This window comes from Lolium perenne, chromosome 2 (assembly GCF_019359855.2).
Source record: "Lolium perenne isolate Kyuss_39 chromosome 2, Kyuss_2.0, whole genome shotgun sequence".
NCBI classification, from domain to species: Eukaryota; Viridiplantae; Streptophyta; class Magnoliopsida; order Poales; family Poaceae; genus Lolium; species Lolium perenne.
In genome coordinates, this window is record NC_067245.2 from 16,239,443 (window position 1) to 16,261,930 (window position 22,488).

General features: G+C 45.4%; 1 long non-coding RNA gene across 1 annotated transcript; it reads right to left on the bottom strand.

The window, feature by feature from the left end:
- Positions 1-11,519: 11,519 nt before the first annotated feature.
- Positions 11,520-12,132, bottom strand: LOC139835126 (uncharacterized). Its single transcript, XR_011750835.1, has 3 exons — positions 12,046-12,132; positions 11,911-11,964; positions 11,520-11,825 (listed from the first exon to the last, which is right to left on the bottom strand). It is a non-coding gene; the product is annotated as an uncharacterized lncRNA (long non-coding RNA).
- Positions 12,133-22,488: the final 10,356 nt, after the last annotated feature.

Consider the following 22,488-nt stretch of genomic DNA (forward strand, 5'->3'; position numbering starts at 1 on the left):
TGTTTCTCTGTTTTTGGTTTCAGAAATCCTAGTAACGAAATATTCTCGGAATTGGACGAAATCAACGCCCAGGTTCCTATTTTCACCGGAAGCATCCAGAACACACGAGAAGGACCAGAGGGGGGGCACAGGCCCACCAAACCCTAGGCCGGCGCGGCCAGGGGGGCCCGCGCCACCCTATGGTGTGGGCACCCCTTCGACCCTCCTGCGCCACCTCTTCGCCTATTTAAAGCCTCCGTCGCGAAAACCCTGAGGCGTTGGACGAAACCCACAGAAACCTTCCAGAGCCGCCGCCATCGCGAAGCCAAGATCTGGGGGACAGGAGTCTCTGTTCCGGCACGCTGCCGGAACGGGGAAGTGCCCCCGGAAGGCTTCTCCATCGACACCGCTGCCATCTCCACCGCCATCTTCATCACCGCTGCTGCTCCCATGAGGAGGGAGTAGTTCTCCATCGAGGCTCGGGGCTGTACCGGTAGCTATGTGGTTAATCTCTCTCCTATGTACTTCAATACAATGATCTCATGAGCTGCCTTACATGATTGAGATTCATATGAGTTTTGTATCACAATTCATCTATGTGCTACTCTAGTGATGTTATTAAAGTATTCTATTCCTCCTGCATGGTGTAAAGTGGACAGGGTGTGCATCATGTAGTTCTTGGCTTAGTTTATGATCGTGATCTCTTATGGATTGTGAAGTTAACTATTACTATGATGGTATTGATGTGATCTATTTGGTTGTGTTGATCTATCTTACACTATAAGGTTACTTAAATATGAACAAATTGTGGAGCTTGTTAACTCCGGCATTGAGGGTTCGTGTAATCCTACGCAATGCGTTCATCATCCAACAAGAGTGTAGAGTATGCATTTATCTATTCTGATATGTGATCAATGTTGAGAGTGTCCACTAGTGAAAGTGTAATCCCTAGGCCTTGTTCCTAAATACTGCTATCGCTGCTTGTTTACTGTTTTACTGCGTTACTACTGCTGCAATACTACCACCATCAACTACACGCCAGCAAGCTATTTTCTGGCACCGTTGCTACTGCTCATACTTATTCATACCACCTGTATTTCACTATCTCTTCGCCGAACTAGTGCACCTATTTGGTGTGTTGGGGACACAAGAGACTTCTTGCTTTGTGGTTGCAGGGTTGCATGAGAGGGATATCTTTGACCTCTTCCTCCCTGAGTTCGATAAACCTTGGGTGATCCACTTAAGGGAAAACTTGCTGCTGTTCTACAAACCTCTGCTCTTGGAGGCCCAACACTGTCTACAGGAAAGGAGGGGGAACGTAGACATCAAGCTATTTTCTGGCGCCGTTGCCGGGGAGGAAAGGTAAAAGGTACTCACACTCCGGATCTCGGCTACCAAGCTATTTTCGCCGTTGTAAGTACTCGAAGCTATTTCCTTTAGATCCTGCAATTGCATCTTTTTGTTTCTTGTTTACACTAGTAAGGCATAATGGACAACATCTGTGAGCTTTTTATTCTATTTCCTGAGTCAAGACATGAATGGTTTAATGCGAAAATTAAAAAACCCATGGAATCTTATTTGCATGCTAGTAGCAATGATATTAGTATGAACGCTTTGAACACCATTGTTGCTAATGATATGGAAAATTCTAAGCTTGGGGAAGCTGGCTTTGATGAGCATGATATTTTTAGTCCCCCAAGCATTGAGGAGAAAATTTTCTTTGATGATACTTTGCCTCCTATTTATGATGATTATAATGATATTGGTCTTTTGGTGCCACCTACTATGGAGAGTAAATTTTGTTGTGATTATACAATGCTTCCAACACTTGATGAGAATAATGATGATAGCTACTTTGTTGAATTTGCTCCCACTACATCTAATAAAATTGATTATGCTTATGTGGAGAGTAATAATTTTATGCATGAGACTCATGATAAGAATGCTTTATGTGATAGTTATATTGTTGAGTTTGCTCATGATGCTACTGAAAGTTATTATGAGAGAGGAAAATATGGTTGTAGAAATTTTCATGTTACTAAAACACCTCTCTATGTTCTGAAATTTTTGAAGCTACACTTGTTTTATCTTCCTATGCTTGTTACTTTGCTCTTCATGAACTTGTTTATTTACAAGATTCCTTTTCATAGGAAGCATGTTAGACTTAAATATGTTTTGGATTTGCTTCTTGATGCTCTCTTTTGCTTCAAATACTATTTCTTGCGAGTGCATCATTAAAACTGCTGAGCCCATCTTAATGGCTATAAAGAAAGAACTTCTTGGGAGATGACCCATGTGTTATTTTGCTACAGTACTTTGTTTTATATTTGTGTCTTGGAAGTTGTTTACTACTGTAGCAACCTCTCCTTATCTTAGTTTTGTGTTTTGTTGTGCCAAGTAAAGTCTTTGATAGTAAAGTCAATACTAGATTTGGATTACTGCGCAGAAACTGTTTTCTTTGCTGTCACGAATCTGGGCAAAATTCTCTGTAGGTAACTCAGAAAATTATGCCAATTTACGTGAGTGATCCTCAGATATGTATGCAACTTTCATTCAATTTGAGCATTTTCATTTGAGCAAGTCTGGTGCCATTTTAAAATTCGTCAATACGAACTGTTCTGTTTTGACAGATTCTGCCTTTTATTTCACATTGCCTCTTTTGCTATGTTGGATGAATTTCTTTGATCCACTAATGTCCAGTAGCATTATGCAATGTCCAGAAGTGTTAAGAATGATTGTGTCACCTCTGAATATGTTAATTTTTATTGTGCACTAACCCTCTAATAAGTTGTTTCGAGTTTGGTGTGGAGGAAGTTTTCAAGGATCAAGAGAGGAGTATGATGCAACATGATCAAGGAGAGTGAAAGCTCTAAGCTTGGGGATGCCCCGGTGGTTCACCCCTGCATATATCAAGAAGACTCAAGCGTCTAAGCTTGGGGATGCCCAAGGCATCCCCTTCTTCATCGACAACATTATCAGGTTCCTCCCCTGAAACTATATTTTTATTCCATCACATCTTATGTGCTTTGCTTGGAGCGTCGGTTTGTTTTTGTTTTTGTTTGTGTTTGAATAAATTGGATTACATCATGCTTGTGTGGGAGAGAGACACGCTCCGCTGGTTCGTATGAACACATGTGTTCTTAACTCATAGTATTCATGGCGAAGTTTCTTCTTCGTTAAATTGTTATATGGTTGGAATTGGAAAATGATACATGTAGTAATTGCTATTAATGTCTTGGGTAATGTGATACTTGGCAATTGTTGTGCTCATGTTTAAGCTCTTGCATCATATGCTTTGCACCTATTAATGAAGAAATACATAGAGCATGCTAAAATTTGGTTTGCATATTTGGTCTCTCTAAGGTCTAGATAATTTCTAGTATTGAGTTTTGAACAACAAGGAAGACGGTGTAGAGTCTTATAATGTTTTCAATATGTCTTTTATGTGAGTTTTGCTGCACCGGTTCATCCTTGTGTTTGTTTCAAATAGCCTTGCTAGCTTAAACCTTGTATCGAGAGGGAATACTTCTCATGCATTCAAAAAAACTTGAGCCAACCACTATGCCATTTGTGTCCACCATACCTACCTACTACATGGTATTTTCCGCCATTCCAAAGTAAATTGCTTGAGTGCTACCTTTAACATTCCATCATTCACCTTTGCAATATATAGCTCATGGGACAAATAGCTTAAAAACTATTGTGGTATTGAATATGTAATTATGCACTTTATCTCTTATTAAGTTGCTTGTTGTGCGATAACCATGTTCACTGGGGACGCCATCAACTACTCTTTGTTGAATTTCATGTGAGTTGCTATGCATGTTCGTCTTGTCTGAAGTAAGAGCGATCTACCACCTTATGGTTAAGCATGCATATTGTTAGAGAAGAACATTGGGCCGCTAACTAAAGCCATGATCCATGGTGGAAGTTTCAGTTTTGGACATATATCCTCAATCTCAAATGAGAAAATTATTAATTGTTGTTACATGCTTATGCATAAAAGAGGAGTCCATTATCTGTTGTCTATGTTGTCCCGGTATGGATGTCTAAGTTGAGAATAATCAATAGCGAGAAATCCAATGCGAGCTTTCTCCTTAGACCTTTGTACAGGCGGCATAGAGGTACCCCTTTGTGACACTTGGTTAAAACATGTGCATTGTGATGATCCGGTAGTCTAAGCTAATTAGGACAAGGTGCGGACACTATTACTATACTATGCATGAGGCTTGCAACTTGTAAGATATAATTTACATGATACATATGCTTTATTACTACCGTTGACAAAATTGTTTCATGTTTTCAAAATCAAAGCTCTAGCACAAATATAGCAATCGATGCTTTTCCTCTATGAGGACCATTCTTTTACTTTCATTGTTGAGTCAGTTCACCTATTTCTCTCTACCTCAAGAAGCAAACACTTGTGTGAACTGTGCATTGATTCCTACATATTTGCTTATTGCACTTATTATATTACTCTATGTTGACAATTATCCATGAGATATACATGTTACAAGTTGAAAGCAACCGCTGAAACTTAATCTTCTTTTATGTTGCTTCAATGCCTTTACTATGAATTATTGCTTTATGAGTTAACTCTTATGCAAGACTTATTGATGCTTGTCTTGAAGTGCTATTCATGAAAAGTCTTTGCTTTATGATTCACCTGTTTACTCATGTCATATACATTGTTTTGATCGCTGCATTCACTACATATGCTTTACAAATAGTATGATCAAGGTTATGATGGCATGTCACTCCAGAAATTATCTGTGTTATCGTTTTACCTGCTCGGGACGAGCAGAACTAAGCTTGGGGATGCTGATACGTCTCCAACGTATCGATAATTTCTTATGTTCCATGCCACATTATTGATGTTATCTACATGTTTTATGCACACTTTATGTCATATTCGTGCATTTTATGGAACTAACCTATTAACAAGATGCCGAAGTGCCAGTTCCTGTTTTCTGCTGTTTTTGGTTTCAGAAATCCTAGTAACGAAATATTCTCGGAATTGGACGAAATCAACGCCCAGGTTCCTATTTTCACCGGAAGCATCCAGAACACACGAGAAGGACCAGAGGGGGGCACAGGCCCACCAAACCCTAGGCCGGCGCGGCCAGGGGGGCCCGCGCCACCCTATGGTGTGGGCACCCCTTCGACCCTCCTGCGCCGCCTCTTCGCCTATTTAAAGCCTCCGTCGCGAAAACCCTGAGGCGTTGGACGAAACCCACAGAAACCTTCCAGAGCCGCCGCCATCGCGAAGCCAAGATCTGGGGGACAGGAGTCTCTGTTCCGGCACGCTGCCGGAACGGGGAAGTGCCCCCGGAAGGCTTCTCCATCGACACCGCTGCCATCTCCACCGCCATCTTCATCACCGCTGCTGCTCCCATGAGGAGGGAGTAGTTCTCCATCGAGGCTCGGGGCTGTACCAGTAGCTATGTGGTTAATCTCTCTCCTATGTACTTCAATACAATGATCTCATGAGCTGCCTTACATGATTGAGATTCATATGAGTTTTGTATCACAATTCATCTATGTGCTACTCTAGTGATGTTATTAAAGTATTCTATTCCTCCTGCATGGTGTAAAGTGGACAGGGTGTGCATCATGTAGTTCTTGGCTTAGTTTATGATCGTGATCTCTTATGGATTGTGAAGTTAACTATTACTATGATGGTATTGATGTGATCTATTTGGTTGTGTTGATCTATCTTACACTATAAGGTTACTTAAATATGAAAAATTGTGGAGCTTGTTAACTCCGGCATTGAGGGTTCGTGTAATCCTACGCAATGCGTTCATCATCCAACAAGAGTGTAGAGTATGCATTTATCTATTCTGTTATGTGATCAATGTTGAGAGTGTCCACTAGTGAAAGTGTAATCCCTAGGCCTTGTTCCTAAATACTGCTATCGCTGCTTGTTTACTGTTTTACTGCGTTACTACTGCTGCAATACTACCACCATCAACTACACGCCAGCAAGCTATTTTCTGGCACCGTTGCTACTGCTCATACTTATTCATACCACCTGTATTTCACTATCTCTTCGCCGAACTAGTGCACCTATTTGGTGTGTTGGGGACACAAGAGACTTCTTGCTTTGTGGTTGCAGGGTTGCATGAGAGGGATATCTTTGACCTCTTCCTCCCTGAGTTCGATAAACCTTGGGTGATCCACTTAAGGGAAAACTTGCTGCTGTTCTACAAACCTCTGCTCTTGGAGGCCCAACACTGTCTACAGGAAAGGAGGGGGAACGTAGACATCACGCTCCGGTAGGAAAAGTTCGGGTGGACGTATCGTTTGGAGGACGTGACAATTGCCGGGTTGAAAATGTTGAGTTTGAGGTGGTGGACCTAGACAGTCCTTACCATGCGTTGCTGGGAAGACCAGCATTGGCAGCTTTCATGGCTACGACCCATACAGCTTACCTCAAGATGAAGATGCCGGCACCTCGTGGACCCTTAACTGTGGTGGGGAACTATAAGGTCTCACTGGAAACAGCATCTGCCGGATCAAACCTAGCGGAATCGCTGGTGATCGCGGAGGAAAAAAGAAGAATGCAAACCGCGGTTGCGCTGGCTCAGTCCTCACAGTTGAGCTTAGCGGGAATGAGTGGAAGCTTGGGCTCACCGGCATTCAAGCCGACAAATGAAACAAATGACATTGTGTTGGATCCGGCTTACCCAGAGCGCACCGTTCGCATCGGTGCCGGACTCGATCAAGCATAGGAAAATGCGCTCGTCAGCTTCCTCCGTGAGAATCGGAATATCATTGCCTGGTCAACTGATGACTTGGTGGGTGTTCCGAGGGAGCTGGCTGAGCACTCTTTAAATGTCCGGAAAGACGCCAAGCCGGTGCGGCAACCCTTGCGCCGGTTCGCTGAAGATAGGAGGAAGATTATTGGAGAAGAAGTGACCAAACTGCTCGTTGCCGGATTCATTGTGGAGGTCACACACACAGAGTGGCTGGCCAATCCGGTAATGGTCGAAAAGAAAAAAGATGAGAACCTGGAGGCAAAAGCTCCAAAGGTATGGCGCATGTGCATCGACTACACCAACCTAAACAAGGCTTGCCCAAGAGATCCTTTCCCTTTGCCGCGGATCGATCAAGTGATTGATTCAACTGCTGGGTGTGAGTTGTTGTCCTTTCTGGATGCGTATTCCGGTTTCCACCAAATTCCCTTGAAAAAGGAATATCAAATAAAAACTGCGTTCATTACCCCGCATGGGGCTTATTGCTATGTCACTATGCCCTTTGGTTTGCGCAACGCTGGTGCAACGTACCAGCGCTGTATGCAAAAATGCTTGTTTGATCAAATCGGAAAAAATGTGCAAGTCTATGTAGACGACATTGTGATAAAAACTAAGGTAAAGAATACCTTAATCAGTGACATCCGGCAAACATTCGATAACCTAAGACGGTTCCGGATGAAACTTAATCCGGCAAAATGCACTTTCGGTGTCCCTGCCGGCAAGCTGCTCGGTTTCCTTGTGTCAAGCCGGGGCATTGAAGTCAATCCGGTAAAAATCCGGGCAATAGAAAGAATGACTATCCCACGAGAACTAAAAGATGTGCAAAAATTTACCGGAAGCTTGGCATCGCTAAGCCGGTTCATAAGCAGGCTAGGAGAGAAAGCTTTGCCATTATACGCTCTAATGAAAAAATCCGATACGTTCGTCTGGACCCCTCAGGCAGACGCGGCGTTTAAAGAGCTAAAAACCATGCTTGCAACGGCCCCAATCTTGGCCTCACCTTTAGAAAGGGAACCCATGTTGCTTTACATAGCAGCAACGAACCGGGTGGTTAGTGTTGTAGTTGTAGGAGAACGAGAAGAGGAAGGAAAAACCGTGCAGAGGCCGGTATACTACCTGAGCGAAGTGCTCTCCTCCTCGAAGCAAAACTACCCGCACTTCCAGAAGATGACTTATGGCGTGTTCATGGCCGCCACGAAGCTCAAGCACTACTTTGAGGAGCACCCCATGAAGGTGGTGAGTGAGGCACCCATCTCCGATATCATGTGCAATAAAGACGCCAGCGGCCGGATTGCAAAATGGGCAATTCAGTTATCACCGTATGTGCCGGTATATGAAAGAAGGGATGCCATAAAATCACAAGCTTTAGCTGATTTCTTGGTTGATTGGGCGGAAATGCAATACAAGCCCTCAGACCAGAGGGTAGAGTACTGGAAGATGCACTTTGACGGATCCAAACTCAAAGAGGGTCTAGGTGCCGGTGTGTTGCTCACCTCACCAAAGGGAGATCATCTTCGGTATGTTTTACAAGTGCATTTCAGGGCATCAAACAATGTCGCTGAATACGAAGCTTTGATCCATGGGCTTAAGGTCGCAAAAGAAATCGGTGCACACCGGATCATTTGCTACGGAGATTCAGATCTTGTGGTACAGCAGTGTTCCGGGGATTGGGATGCAAAAGATGCCAACATGGCCTCGTACCGGTTTCACGTGCAAAAGATTGCCGGATTCTTCGAAGGGTGTGAGTTTCACCATGTGCCGCGCGCAGAAAATGAAGCCGCGGATGCTTTGTCCAAGCTGGGCTCATCTAGGCAAGAAATTCCTCCCGGATAGCTTTAGCTCACTTAAGAGTACCATCGATCAAACCGAGTCCGGAATCGGAATCAATTTTTGTACCGGAGTCACATGTTGCACCAATGGATATCGACGAAGGGAACCCGGGGACTGCTCCGGTAAGCTCGGGGACTGCTGTGCCCATACCGGAAGAAGCAATGCTGGTGGATAGCATGGACGTAGACGTACCGGTGTTCCTAGTCCGGGAGGCACCATCATGGGTTAAACCTATTAAGGAATTCCTGATCAACGGCACCTTGCCGGTTGACGAAAATAAGTCTAGAAGGATCCAGAGGAGGTCCAAAGCTTACACCATCATCAATGGCGAGGTATACAATAGAAGTGTTACCGGTGTCCTCCAAAGGTGTGTGGATCCGGAAGAGGGAAAAGAAATGCTTGAGGAAATTCACCGAGGAGAATGTGGGCATCACGTGTCATCAAGGGCGCTGGTGGCAAAGGTATTCTGGCATGGGTTCTATTGGCCAATGGCTTTGCAAAACGCGGAAGATATGGTAAGAAAATGCAACGGGTGCCAGAGGTACGCCAAGCAAAACCATACCCCAGCATCCGGTTTAAAGACAATACAGCTAACTTGGCCGTTTGCCGTTTGGTGCCTAGACATGGTTGGCCCGTTCAAAACCGCAAGGGGAAACATGACCCACATCTTGGTTATGGTGGACAAATTCACCAAGTGGCTAGAGGTGAAACCCATTGCAAAGTGTGATGGGCACACAACGGTCAAGTTCTTAAAAGATGTTATCTTGCGGTATGGCTACTCGCATAGCATTATCACTGACAATGGCACAAATTTTGCTCAAGGTGAGTTCAAAAGATTTTGTGAAGACAACAACATCCGGTTGGATTTGTGCTCAGTAGCGCATCCACAAGGCAATGGCCAAGTTGAAAGAACAAACGCTTTGGTACTTTCCGGTATCAAACCAAGACTCATTGATGCGGTGGAAAAATCACCGGGGTGTTGGCTCGATGAGCTACCATCGATCGTGGAGTATAAGAACAACTCCAAACCGGTCTACCGGATACACTCCATTCTTCATGGTTTATGGAGCAGAAGCGGTCATACCAACCGACATTCTCCATGATTCGCCAAGGGTGCAACTCTATACCGAAGAACAGGTAAAGGAGGCCCGAGAAGATGATGTGGACTTGCTAGAAGAAGCAAGAGAATTAGCATTGGCAAGAACAGCCATCTACCAGCAAAACCTCAGACGCTATCACAGCCGGAAGGTTAACCCGAGAGTATTCCGGGAAGGGGACCTAGTGCTACCCCTAGTGCAGCGCACTGAAGGCCGGCACAAGCTGTCCCCCCCATGGGAAGGACCCTTCATTGTGAGCAAGGCTCTCCACAATGATGCCTATTACTTAATTGATGCGCAGGAATGGAAGAAAGGAAAGGCGGACAAATCCGGAGAGGAGACCAAACGACCGTGGAACGTAGCTCTGTTGCGTCCTTTCTACTCTTGAAGTTGTGGTGTAAGAAGTTCCTTTTTGTACCATAATTGCTATGAATAAAAGATGTCGGAACCTTGAATGAATCTCGGGGACTACCCCACTAAGGTTGCATGTAACTTGTTTATTTTTTCAGTTTACCGGTTGCTTATTGAACGTTTTTTCTTTCTGGTTTAGTAGTGTGCTAAACCCTACCGGAGTCTTCGACTCTGCTGCTGTCCGCAACCCGGCTTCATGGCAAGCAAGATAAACCGGTAGGGGATAAGCACATGAACTACGAAGAGCGAGAGCGGGAAAGAACAATCCGGAAAAATTTAATTAACCCCGGTTATACCGGTTCTTTGCAAAAATTTCGAGTTATTTCTAAGTTCAAGAAAATGCTTGCTTGGTGAAAGAACTTTGTGCTCATACGCCAAAAACGCCCAGAGAAGGTAGGCAGAGCCAAAGCAAAAGAGCCAAGTGTGCATCGAATTGGATGCCGAAACAGTTTCGGAATAATTGCAGTGCAAGACAAAAGTTGAAACAATAAGCAAAGTGCTAAGTAGCAAACCAACATAACTTAATAGGTTACCGATGTGCAAAACACCGGCATAGATTGTTGTACCAACAAACCAAAAGGATGAGTTTTAGCTTACATCATAAACCCCGGCATACCGGGGTAGAATTTAACAAGTTCTGTTATCAAGCAAGCAGGAGAAGATAAGTTTGTTCAAGCAACGGGGGTGTCAGGTGGAGCAGCACCGGTAACGGGGGCTTCAGGGGGAGCAGCGCTGGCCTCGGGAGCTTCCGGCAGCACATCCTCGGCATCCTCATCTTTATCTCCCTCTTCTTCTTCCTCATCGCTAAGGTAGTCCTTGACATCAGGAGGGGGAGGGATGAAGGTGCGGACCTCGGCATACTGAGCAAGCCGGTAGGCCCGATCCTGCCGCTTTGCGGTAAGAACCGGATCCATGTCGGTAGGAGCATCTTGGCGTACGCCTTGGAGTGCGTCCAGATCCAACTCCGGATACCAGGAGCACACGGAGCGAAGCGCGGTGTCAGCTCCAGCGCGAGCTGCAGAGCATTGCCACTCACGAATCCGGCGCCCTGCTTCCTTCAGCCGGTTGGCGGTGAGGGTGACGTTGGCCGGCATGGCTTCTTCCGGCCACAGCACCTTGAAGATTTGGATGGCAGCATCCGGTAGATCGACAAGGGTGCGGTCCACTGAGCGCATGTGTTGGACTCGAGCGGAGAGGGCGACCAGATAGTTGTACCCGTCCCAGTGCGCGTCCATATTGGGAAATTTCCGCGCCACCCGATCCTCCATCACCTTTTTCACGGCGTGTGCCTGGGAGTCCGGGAAGTGTTCTACAGGAAGAAGGGAAAAGCATAAGCACAAGATACCGGAAAGCAGTATGCCGGAAGGAAAAGGAACACGGATACATTTTCAAAAGGAGAAAGCTTATAAGCGAAAGAAGGGACAAGGCAAGGACTTACGGAGAGCCAGCGCATCAATCTGCATAACCAGCCGATCATATTCTTTATGATCAGTGGTCATGACCTCAATAAGGTGCTCCGCTGCCTTCCGCGCCTTCCTTTCCTCCTCCAGCTCCGTCGTCAGCACCGTGTTGGAGTTCGTGGAATCCTCCACGACCTCCGCCAGCCTGGCCTCGGCTGCAGCCTGGGCATCCTTCAGAGCTTGGTCATGCTGGAGCGCGGCTTGCATAGCTTGTTCCTTAAGCTCCCTCGAGGCGGTCTTCTGGACGTCCAGTGCCTCGTGGTGCTCCTTGATGAGCTGCTCTTTCTCGCCTAGATACCGGAAAGAAGGGTGTTAACAAGTGGCAACTGATAAAATGAAAAAAGAACGGGTTAACCGGAAAAGAAAGAGTGATACCTTGAAGCGTGGCAATCTGGGCCTTGAGGGCCTCGATGGTAGCTTCCGGAACAGCTGTTGAACAAAAGATGTGTAAGTATCAAAGAAGAAAACATTCAGGTGAAAAGATGCCGGAGGAAAAGAAAGGAAACAAACCTTGGCAGTGGCTGTGGGCCTCGGCAAGGTCCCGATGCTCCCACAGAAGCTCCTCGAAGAGCTGCTTCCGGGCATCCGCGGTGCTCTGTTCAAAGGAAGATAATTGTGAGAAAGAAAGAAACAAAGATCTTAACCCGAAACTCGGGGACTGGCTATGCCGGTTTCGCGCGTTTCTAGTTAAGTTTCGCGCTAAGAGCTACGCTCTCAACACGAAACTCGGGGACTGGGAGGATAGACGAGATCCGAAAAGAAAGAAACCGGCATCAACAAAAATTACAAGAAGGTTGGCGAAACTTACCACCACGTTGCTGGTGGTGTCGTACCACGCACTGTCGAACTCCTTCACGGCACGCTTGAGCCGCATGAAGTGTTCTTCAGTGGACCGAGGCCCAGCGGGATCTGGCGCTGGAAGGCGGTCCTTCCCCAAGCCACGGGTGGATGCAGAGATGTCCGCATCGTTCCATTTTTGGGCATAGGGGAGAAGGTGCCCCAGGTCCTTGCCCTCACGTTTCAGCTCAACAATTCGGCCCAGGAGGCCGGAAGGTTTTTCCGGGGCCGCAGCGGCGGCAGGCCCGACATGCAGCACTAAAGGCTGCGAGCCGGTTGATGCGCTGCCATCCACAGCCTTTCCGCGGGACGCCCCAGGCTTGAGGAATGGGTGATCTTGGGGGTCGTCGGCGGCGGTTTTGGCTTGGCCGCGGGAGGCCCTTGGCTTGGCGACGGTGTCGGTGTAGTCCCGGTAGGCTCGAGGGTGAGAGCTTCCGGTTGCGGTGCAGAAGAGGCCAGCGCGGAAGTGTCCGGCGCGGTCTTGCTGGGGGAAGAGCTTGGCTGCTTCTTCTTCTTCTTCGGGCCAGGAGGAACCAGAGGTTCCGCCTGCCCGGCAGCTGTGTCGTCGGCGCCAGTGTTGCTGGCGCCGGTGTCCTGGGTTTCAGGAGGGGAGGTGAGATCCTCCTCCGCGCGGTGATCAGGAGGTGTAGGGGCCGCGCGCCCCGAACTTGTAGTGCCTCCCGGAGGGGAGGCAGAGGTGTTGCCGGCACCAGATGGTGCCGGACTTGAGTGAGGAGGAGGAGTTGAGGTCCTTGCGGAGCCGGCAGAGCCCTCCGGCTTGGAGCCAAGCTCAAGCGCAGGGCTGAAAGAGAGAAAAGGACGAATTGGAAAAAAGCAACCGGAAAGGAACTTGGTAAGAACAAAACATACAAAAAGAGAAGTAAAAAATTTACCCGGAAGAAACCGGCATCTTCTTGTGCTTGTAGCGCTTCGTGCCTACCTGCTTTCCCCCAAGGACTTCAGTCCGAGGGCGTTTGGCAGGAGGAGCTTGGCTAGGGCCGGCGTCAGCAGCCGGAGCATTGTTCTTCTGGCCTTGGGCCATAAGTTTGTCCAGGAACTCCTGGCCAACCTCGGCCTGCAGCGGGGTGGCGTGCTCATGGACCTGTGGGTTGATGTTGGCTAAGGGAATGTCTACAGAAGAACAATAACAAAAGAATATGAGAGATCAAATAGAAGAGCTACCTCAAGCAAGGTCAGGTCGTCAGACGAACCGGCTGGTTCCGACGGAGACTTGCCGAGGCGCGAGGCTGGAGTCCGGCCCATCTTCAGATCCTGCCAGTGAATGAAAGGGTCCGGGTCGAACTTGTCGAGAGCACGCTTCTGGCAAGGACCTCGCCGGTCTGAGTCGATGCGGGGGAAGCGGTCCTTGGCCTGGAAACAAGCAAGAAAAATAGTTAGCCGTAGTATAAAGTTACCGGTAAAACGACCCAAGTCGCATAATTTCTTACTTCTTGGGACGGAGGATTTGTGGAGCTGAGAGGACAGAGGCTGTAGGAAAATGTTGCATAGAAAACAAAAAATTTCCTATCGCGAACACGCAATCCAAGCCAAGATGCAATCTAGAAGACGGTAGCAACGAGGGGGTATCGAGTCTCACCCTTGAAGAGATTCCAAAGCCTACAAGATGAGGCTCTTGTTGCTGCGGTAGACGTTCATTGCCGCTTGCAAAAGCGCGTAGAAGATCTTGATCACGATCGCTTCCGGCGCCACGAACGGGCAGCACCTCCGTACTCGGTCACACGTTCGGTTGTTGATGAAGACGACGTCCACCTCCCCGTTCCAGCGGGCAGCGGAAGTAGTAGCTCCTCTTGAATCCGACAGCACGACGGCGTGGTGTCGGTGGCGGTGGAGAAGTCCGGCGGAGCTTCGCTAAGCGTGGGGGAACTATAGAGGAGAGAGGGGGCGGCTAGGGTTTGGGAGGGGGGCGCCGGCCATCTAGTGGTTCGGCCATCTTGTGGTGCTTGGGGTGGCCGGCCCCCTCCCTTGGCCCCTCATTATATAGGTGGATCCCTGATGCTGTCCAGGACTGGCGCGTGGTTGACGAGGGAGGAAATCCCTATTGTGTAGCTTTCTGGTCCCCGGCAACGGCGCCAGAAAATAGCTTGATGTCTACGTCCCCCCTCCTTTCCTGTAGACAGTGTTGGGCCTCCAAGAGCAGAGGTTTGTAGAACAGCAGCAAGTTTTCCCTTAAGTGGATCACCCAAGGTTTATCGAACTCAGGGAGGAAGAGGTCAAAGATATCCCTCTCATGCAACCCTGCAACCACAAAGCAAGAAGTCTCTTGTGTCCCCAACACACCTAATAGGTGCACTAGTTCGGCGAAGAGATAGTGAAATACAGGTGGTATGAATATATAGTAGCAGTAGCAACGGTGCCAGAAAATAGCTTGCTGGCGTGTAGTTGATGGTGGTAGTATTGCAGCAGTAGTAACACAGTGAAACAAGAAACAAGCAAGAGTAACGCAGCAGTATTTAGGAACAAGGCCTAGGGATTAGACTTTCACTAGTGGACACTCTCAACGTTGATCACATAACAGAATAGATAAATGCATACTCTACACTTTTGTTGGATGATGAACGCATTGCGTAGGATTACACGAACCCTCAATGCCGGAGTTAACAAGCTCCACAATTTGTTCATATTTTAGTAACCTTATAGTGTAAGATAGATCAAAAGACTAAACCAAGTACTAACATAGCATGCACACTGTCACCTTCATGCATATGTAGGAGGCATAGATCACATCAATATTATCATAGCAATAGTTAACTTCGCAATCTACAAGAGATCATGATCATAGCATAAACCAAGTACTAACACGGTGCACACACTGTCACCTTTACACACGTGCAGGAGGAATAAAACTACTTTAATAACATTGCTAGAGTAGCACATAGATAAATTGTGATACAAACTCATATGAATCTCAATCATGTAAAGCAGCTCATGAGATTATTGTATTGAGGTACATGGGAGAGAGATGAACCACATAGCTACCGGTACAGCCCCGAGCCTCGATGGAGAACTACTCCCTCCTCATGGGAGCAGCAGCGGTGATGAAGATGGCGGTGGAGATGGCAGCAGTGTCGATGGAGAAGCCTTCCGGGGGCACTTCCCCGTCCCGGCAGCGTGCCGGAACAGAGACTCCTGTCCCCCAGATCTTGGCTTCGCGATGGCGGCGGCTCTGGAAGGTTTCTGTGGGTTTCGTCGAACGCATCAGGGTTTTCGCGACGGAGGCTTTATATAGGCGAAGAGGCGGCGCAGGAGGGCTTCTGGGGGGCCCACACCATAGGGCGGCGCGGCCCCCTCCGCCGCGCCAGGGTGTGGTGTGGGGCCCCCCGTGGCTTCCTCTCGCGGCTCTCGGGTGTTCTGGATGGTTCCGGGAAAAATAGGAACCTGGGCGTTGATTTCGTCCGATTCCGAGAATATTTCCTTACTAGGATTTCTGAAACCAAAAACAGCAGAAAATAGGAACTGGCACTTCGGCATCTTGTTAATAGGTTAGTTCCAGAAAATGCACGAATATGACATAAAGTGTGCATAAAACATGTAGATAACATCAATAATGTGGCATGGAACATAAGAAATTATCGATACGTCGGAGACGTATCAGCGTCCCCAAGCTTAGTTCTGCTCGTCCCGAGCAGGTAAAACGATAACACAGATAATTTCTGGAGTGACATGCCATCATAACCTTGATCATACTATTTGTAAAGCATATGTAGCGAATGCAGCGATCAAAACAATGTATATGACATGAGTAAACAAGTGAATCATATAGCAAAGACTTTTCATGAATAGCACTTCAAGACAAGCATCAATAAGTCTTGCATAAGAGTTAACTCATAAAGCAATAATTCAAAGTAAAGGCATTGAAACAACACAAAAGAAGATTAAGTTTCAGCGGTTGCTTTCAACTTATAACATGTATATCTCATGGATATTGTCAACATAGAGTAATATAACAAGTGCAATATGCAAGTATGTAGGAATCAATGCACAGTTCACACAAGTGTTTGCTTCTTGAGGTGGAGAGAGATAGGTGAACTGACTCAACATAAAAGTAAAAGAATGGCCCTTCGCAGAGGGAAGCAGGGATAAATCATGTGCTAGAGCTTTTCAAGTTTTAAAATCATATAGAGAGCATAAAAGTAAAGTTTTGAGAGGTGTTTGTTGTTGTCAACGAATGGTAATGGGTACTCTAACTACCTCGCCAACCAGACTTTCAAGAGCGGCTCCCATGAAGGACGTTATCTCTACGAGCAAGGTAGATCATCCCTCTTCTCTTTTGTTTACACATGTATTTTAGTTTTTATTTATTTATGGGTGACACTCCTCCCAACCTTTGCTTACACAAGCCATGGCTAACCGAATCCTCGGGTGCCTACCATCAATCTCATACCATGGAGGAGTGTCTATTTGCAAAATTAAGTTGCTTGCTGATGAATCAGAGCAAAACATGTGAAGAGAATTATTAATGCAAGTTGTAATTAATTGGGGCTGGGAACCCCATTGCCAGCTCTTTTTGCAAAATTATTGGATAAGCGGATGTGCCACTAGTCCATTATGAAAGTCTGTCAAAAGTAAATGACAAGGTTGAAAGATAAACACCACATACTTCCTCATGAGCTATAAAACATTGACACAAATTAAGAAGCATTTTGAATTGTTTAAAGGTAGCACATGAAGTATTTACTTGGAATGGCAGAAAATACCATGTAGTAGGTAGGTATGGTGGACACAAATGGCATAGTGGTTGGCTCAAGTATTTTGGATGCATGAGAAGTATTCCCTCTCGATGCAAGGTTTAGGCTAGCAAGGTTGTTTGAAACAAACACAAGGATGAACTAGTACAGCAAAACTCACATAAAAGACATATTACAAGCATTATAATACTATACGTCGTCTTCCTTGTTGTTCAAACACCTTACTAGAAATTATCTAGACCTTAGAAAGACCAATTATGCAAACCAAATTTTAGCATGCTCTATGTATTCTTCACTAATAGGTGCAAAGTATATGATGCAAGAGCTTAAACATGAGCACAACAATTGCCAAGTATCACATTACCCAAGACATTATAGCAATTACTACATGTATCATTTTCCAATTCCAACCATATAAAAATTTAACGAAGCAGTTTCAACCTTCGCCATGAAAATTAAAAGCTAAGAACACATGTGTTCATATGCAACAGCGGAGCGTGTCTCTCTCCCACACAAGCATGATGTAATCCAATTTATTCAAACACAAACAAAAATAAAAGCACACAGACGCTCCAAGTAAAGTACATAAGATGTGACCGAATAAAAATATAGTTTCAAGGCAGGAACCTGATAATGTTGTCGATGAAGAAGGGGATGCCTTGGGCATCCCCAAGCTTAGACGCTTGAGTCTTCTTGATATATGTAGGGGTGAACCACGGGGGCATCCCCAAGCTTAGAGCTTTCACTCTTCTTGATCGTAGTATATCATCCTCCTCTCTTGATCCTTGAAAACTTCCTTCACACCAAACTCGAAACAAACTCATTAGAGGGTTAGTGCATAATCAAAAACTCACATGTTCAGAGGTGACACAATCATTCTTAACACTTCTGGACATTGCCCAAAGCTACTGGAAGGTAATGGAACAAAGAAATCCACCCAACACAGCGAAAGAAGCAATGCGAAATAAAAGGCAGAATCTGTCAAAACAGAACAATCCGTAAAGACGAATTTTAAAAGGGCACCAGACTTGCTCAGATGAAAATGCTCAAATTTAATGAAAGTTGCGTACATATCTGAGGATCACTTACGTAAATTGGCATAATTTTCTGAGTTACCTACAGAGAATTAGGCCCAGATTCGTGACAGCAAGAAAACAGTTTCTGCGCAGTAATCCAAATCTAGTATTGACTTTACTATCAAAGACTTTACTTGGCACAACAAAACACAAAACTAAGATAAGGAGAGGTTGCTACAGTAGTAAACAACTTCCAAGACATAAATATAAAACAAAGTACTGTAGCAAAATAACACATGGGTTATCTCCCAAGAAGTTCTTTTCTTTATAGCCATTAAGATGGGCTCAGCAGTTTTAATGATGCACTCGCAAGAAATAGTATTTGATGCAAAAGAGAGCATCAAGAGGCAAATTCAAAACACATTTAATTCCAACATGCTTCCTATGCATAGGAATCTTGTAAATAAACAAGTTCATGAAGAGCAAAGTAACAAGCATAGGAAGATAAAACAAGTATAGCTTCAAAAATTTCAGCACATAGAGAGGTGTTTTAGTAACATGAAAATTTTTGCAACCATATTTTCCTCTCCCATAATAGCTTTCAGTAGTGTCATGAGCAAACTCAACAATATAACTATCACATAAAGCATTCTTATCATGAGTCTCATGCATAAAATTATTACTCTCCACATAAGCATAATCAATTTTATTAGTTGTTATGGGAGCAAATTCAACAAAGTAGCTATCATTATTATTCTCATCATCAAATATAGGAGGCATATTGTAATCATAATCAAATTTATCCTCCATAACAGGTGGCAACAAAAGACTACTATCATTATAATCATCATAAATAGGAGGCAAAGTATCATCAAAGTAAATTTTCTCCTCAATGCTTGGGGGACTAAAAAGATCATGAAAACCAGCTTCCCCAAGCTTAGAATTTTCCATATCATTAGCAACAATGGTGTTCAAAGTGTTCATATTAATATGTTCCATGGGTTTTTTAATTTTCGGATCAAACCATCCATGTCTTAAATCAGGAAATAGAGTAAAAAGCTCATTGTTGTTCATTATGCCAAACTAGTGTAAACAAGAAACAAAAAGATGCAATTGCAGGATCTAAAGGAAATAGCTTCGAGTACTTACAGCGCCGGAAAATAGCTTAGTAGCTGATGTCTGGAGTGTGAGTACCTTTTACCTTTCCTCCCCGGCAACGGCGCCAGAAAATACTTGATGCTGTCCAGGACTGGCGCGTGGTTGACGAGGGAGGAAATCCCTATTGTGTAGCTTTCTGGTCCCCGGCAACGGCGCCAGAAAATAGCTTGATGTCTACGTTCCCCCTCCTTTCCTGTAGACAGTGTTGGGCCTCCAAGAGCAGAGGTTTGTAGAACAGCAGCAAGTTTTCCCTTAAGTGGATCACCCAAGGTTTATCGAACTCAGGGAGGAAGAGGTCAAAGATATCCCTCTCATGCAACCCTGCAACCACAAAGCAAGAAGTCTCTTGTGTCCCCAACACACCTAATAGGTGCACTAGTTCGGCGAAGAGATAGTGAAATACAGGTGGTATGAATATATAGTAGCAGTAGCAACGGTGCCAGAAAATAGCTTGCTGGCGTGTAGTTGATGGTGGTAGTATTGCGACGATGAGTAACACGGTGAAACGATAAACAAGCAGTAGTAACGCAGCAGTATTTAGGAACAAGGCCTAGGGATTAGACTTTCACTAGTGGACACTCTCAACGTTGATCACATAACAGAATAGATAAATGCATACTCTACACTTTTGTTGGATGATGAACGCATTGCGTAGGATTACACGAACCCTCAATGCCGGAGTTAACAAGCTCCACAATTTGTTCATATTTTAGTAACCTTATAGTGTAAGATAGATCAAAAGACTAAACCAAGTACTAACATAGCATGCACACTGTCACCTTCATGCATATGTAGGAGGCATAGATCACATCAATATTATCATAGCAATAGTTAACTTCGCAATCTACAAGAGATCATGATCATAGCATAAACCAAGTACTAACACGGTGCACACACTGTCACCTTTACACACGTGCAGGAGGAATAAAACTACTTTAATAACATTGCTAGAGTAGCACATAGATAAATTGTGATACAAACTCATATGAATCTCAATCATGTAAAGCAGCTCATGAGATTATTGTATTGAGGTACATGGGAGAGAGATGAACCACATAGCTACCGGTACAGCCCCGAGCCTCGATGGAGAACTACTCCCTCCTCATGGGAGCAGCAGCGGTGATGAAGATGGCGGTGGAGATGGCAGCGGTGTCGATGGAGAAGCCTTCCGGGGGCACTTCCCCGTCCCGGCAGCGTGCCGGAACAGAGACTCTGTCCCCAGGATCTTGGCTTCGCGATGGCGGCGGCTCACGGAAGGTTTCTGTGGGTTTCGTCGAACGCATCAGGGTTTTCGCGACGGAGGCTTTATATAGGCGAAGAGGCGGCGCAGGAGGGCTTCTGGGGGGCCCACACCATAGGGCGGCGCGGCCCCCCCTCTGGCCGCGCCAGGGTGTGGTGTGGGGCCCCCAGGGCTTCCCTCTGGCGGCTCCCGGGTGTTCTGGATGGTTCCGGGAAAAATAGGAACCTGGGTGTTGATTTCGTCCGATTCCGAGAATATTTCCTTACTAGGATTTCTGAAACCAAAAACAGCAGAAAATAGGAACTGGCACTTCGGCATCTTGTTAATAGGTTAGTTCCAGAAAATGCACGAATATGACATAAAGTGTGCATAAAACATGTAGATAACATCAATAATGTGGCATGGAACATAAGAAATTATCGATACGTCGGAGACGTATCAATCCCCAAGTGTTGGTGTCCAAGTCTTCGAATAAGACCCGAACCAAAAACCTTCCATAAGAGGGGGAAACCTAGCCAAGCTAGGACTCCCACCAAAGGTGGGAGTTCCACCTCCCATATGGGGGGGTGGCCGGCCCCCTAAGGGGGAGTCCACTTGGGACTCCTCCCCCACTAGGGTTGGCCGGCCATGGAGGTGGAGTCCCATGTGGACTCCACCTTCCTTGGTGGTTTCTTCTGGACTTTTCTAGAACCTTCTAGAACCTTCCATAGAACCTTCCGCGACATTTTAATTCACATAAAATGACATCCTATATATGAATCTTATTCTCCGGACCATTCCGGAACTCCTCGTGATGTCCGGGATCTTATCCGGGACTCCGAACAAATATTCGAACTCCATTCCATATTCAAGTACTACCATTTCAACATCCAACTTTAAGTGTGTCACCCTACGGTTCGTGAACTATGCGGACATGGTTGAGTACTCACTCCGACCAATAACCAATAGCGGGATCTGGAGATCCATAATGGCTCCCACATATTCAATGATGACTTTAGTGATCGAATGAACCATTCACATACGATACCAATTCCCTTTGTCACGCGATATTTTACTTGTCCGAGGTTTGATCTTCGGTATCACTCTATACCTTGTTCAACCTCGTCTCCTGACAAGTACTCTTTTCTCGTACCGTGGTATGTGGTCTCTTATGAACTTATTCATATGCTTGCAAGACATTAGACGACATTCCACCGAGAGGGCCCAGAGTATATCTATCCGTCATCGGGATGGACAAATCCCACTGTTGATCCATATGCCTCAACTCATACTTTCCGGATACTTAATCCCACCTTTATAACCACCCATTTACGCAGTGGCGTTTGGTGTAATCAAAGTACCTTTCCGGCATAAGTGATTTACATGATCTCATGGTCATAAGGACTAGGTAACTATGTATCGAAAGCTTATAGCAAATAACTTAATGACGAGATCTTATGCTACGCTTAATTGGGTGTGTCCATTGCATCATTCATATAATGATATAACCTTGTTATTAATAACATCCAATGTTCATGATTATGAAACTAATCATCCATTAATCAACAAGCTAGTTTAAGAGGCATACTAGGGACTTCTTTGTTTGTCTACATATCACACATGTATTAATGTTTCGGTTAATACAATTATAGCATGGTATGTAAACATTATCATAAACACAAAGATATATAATAACCATTTATTATTGCCTCTTGGGCATATCTCCAACAGTCTCCCACTTGCACTAGAGTCAATAATCTAGTTTACATTTGTAAAGATATAACACCTTGGCCTTCCGGTGTTTATCATGTTTTGCTCACGGGAGAGGTTTTAGTCAACGGATCTGACACGCTCAGAAACGTATGTATTTTGTAATTCATTTGCGTCTCAACGCATCACTCATTTCCAAATGAGTCGGCATTAAATATGTTTGGTCTTCGGGTGGAACCTTAATTCCGCGGTCTGAAATATGTCACTAATATTGTCACACAATATAGCTTCAAAGTTCTGACACTAT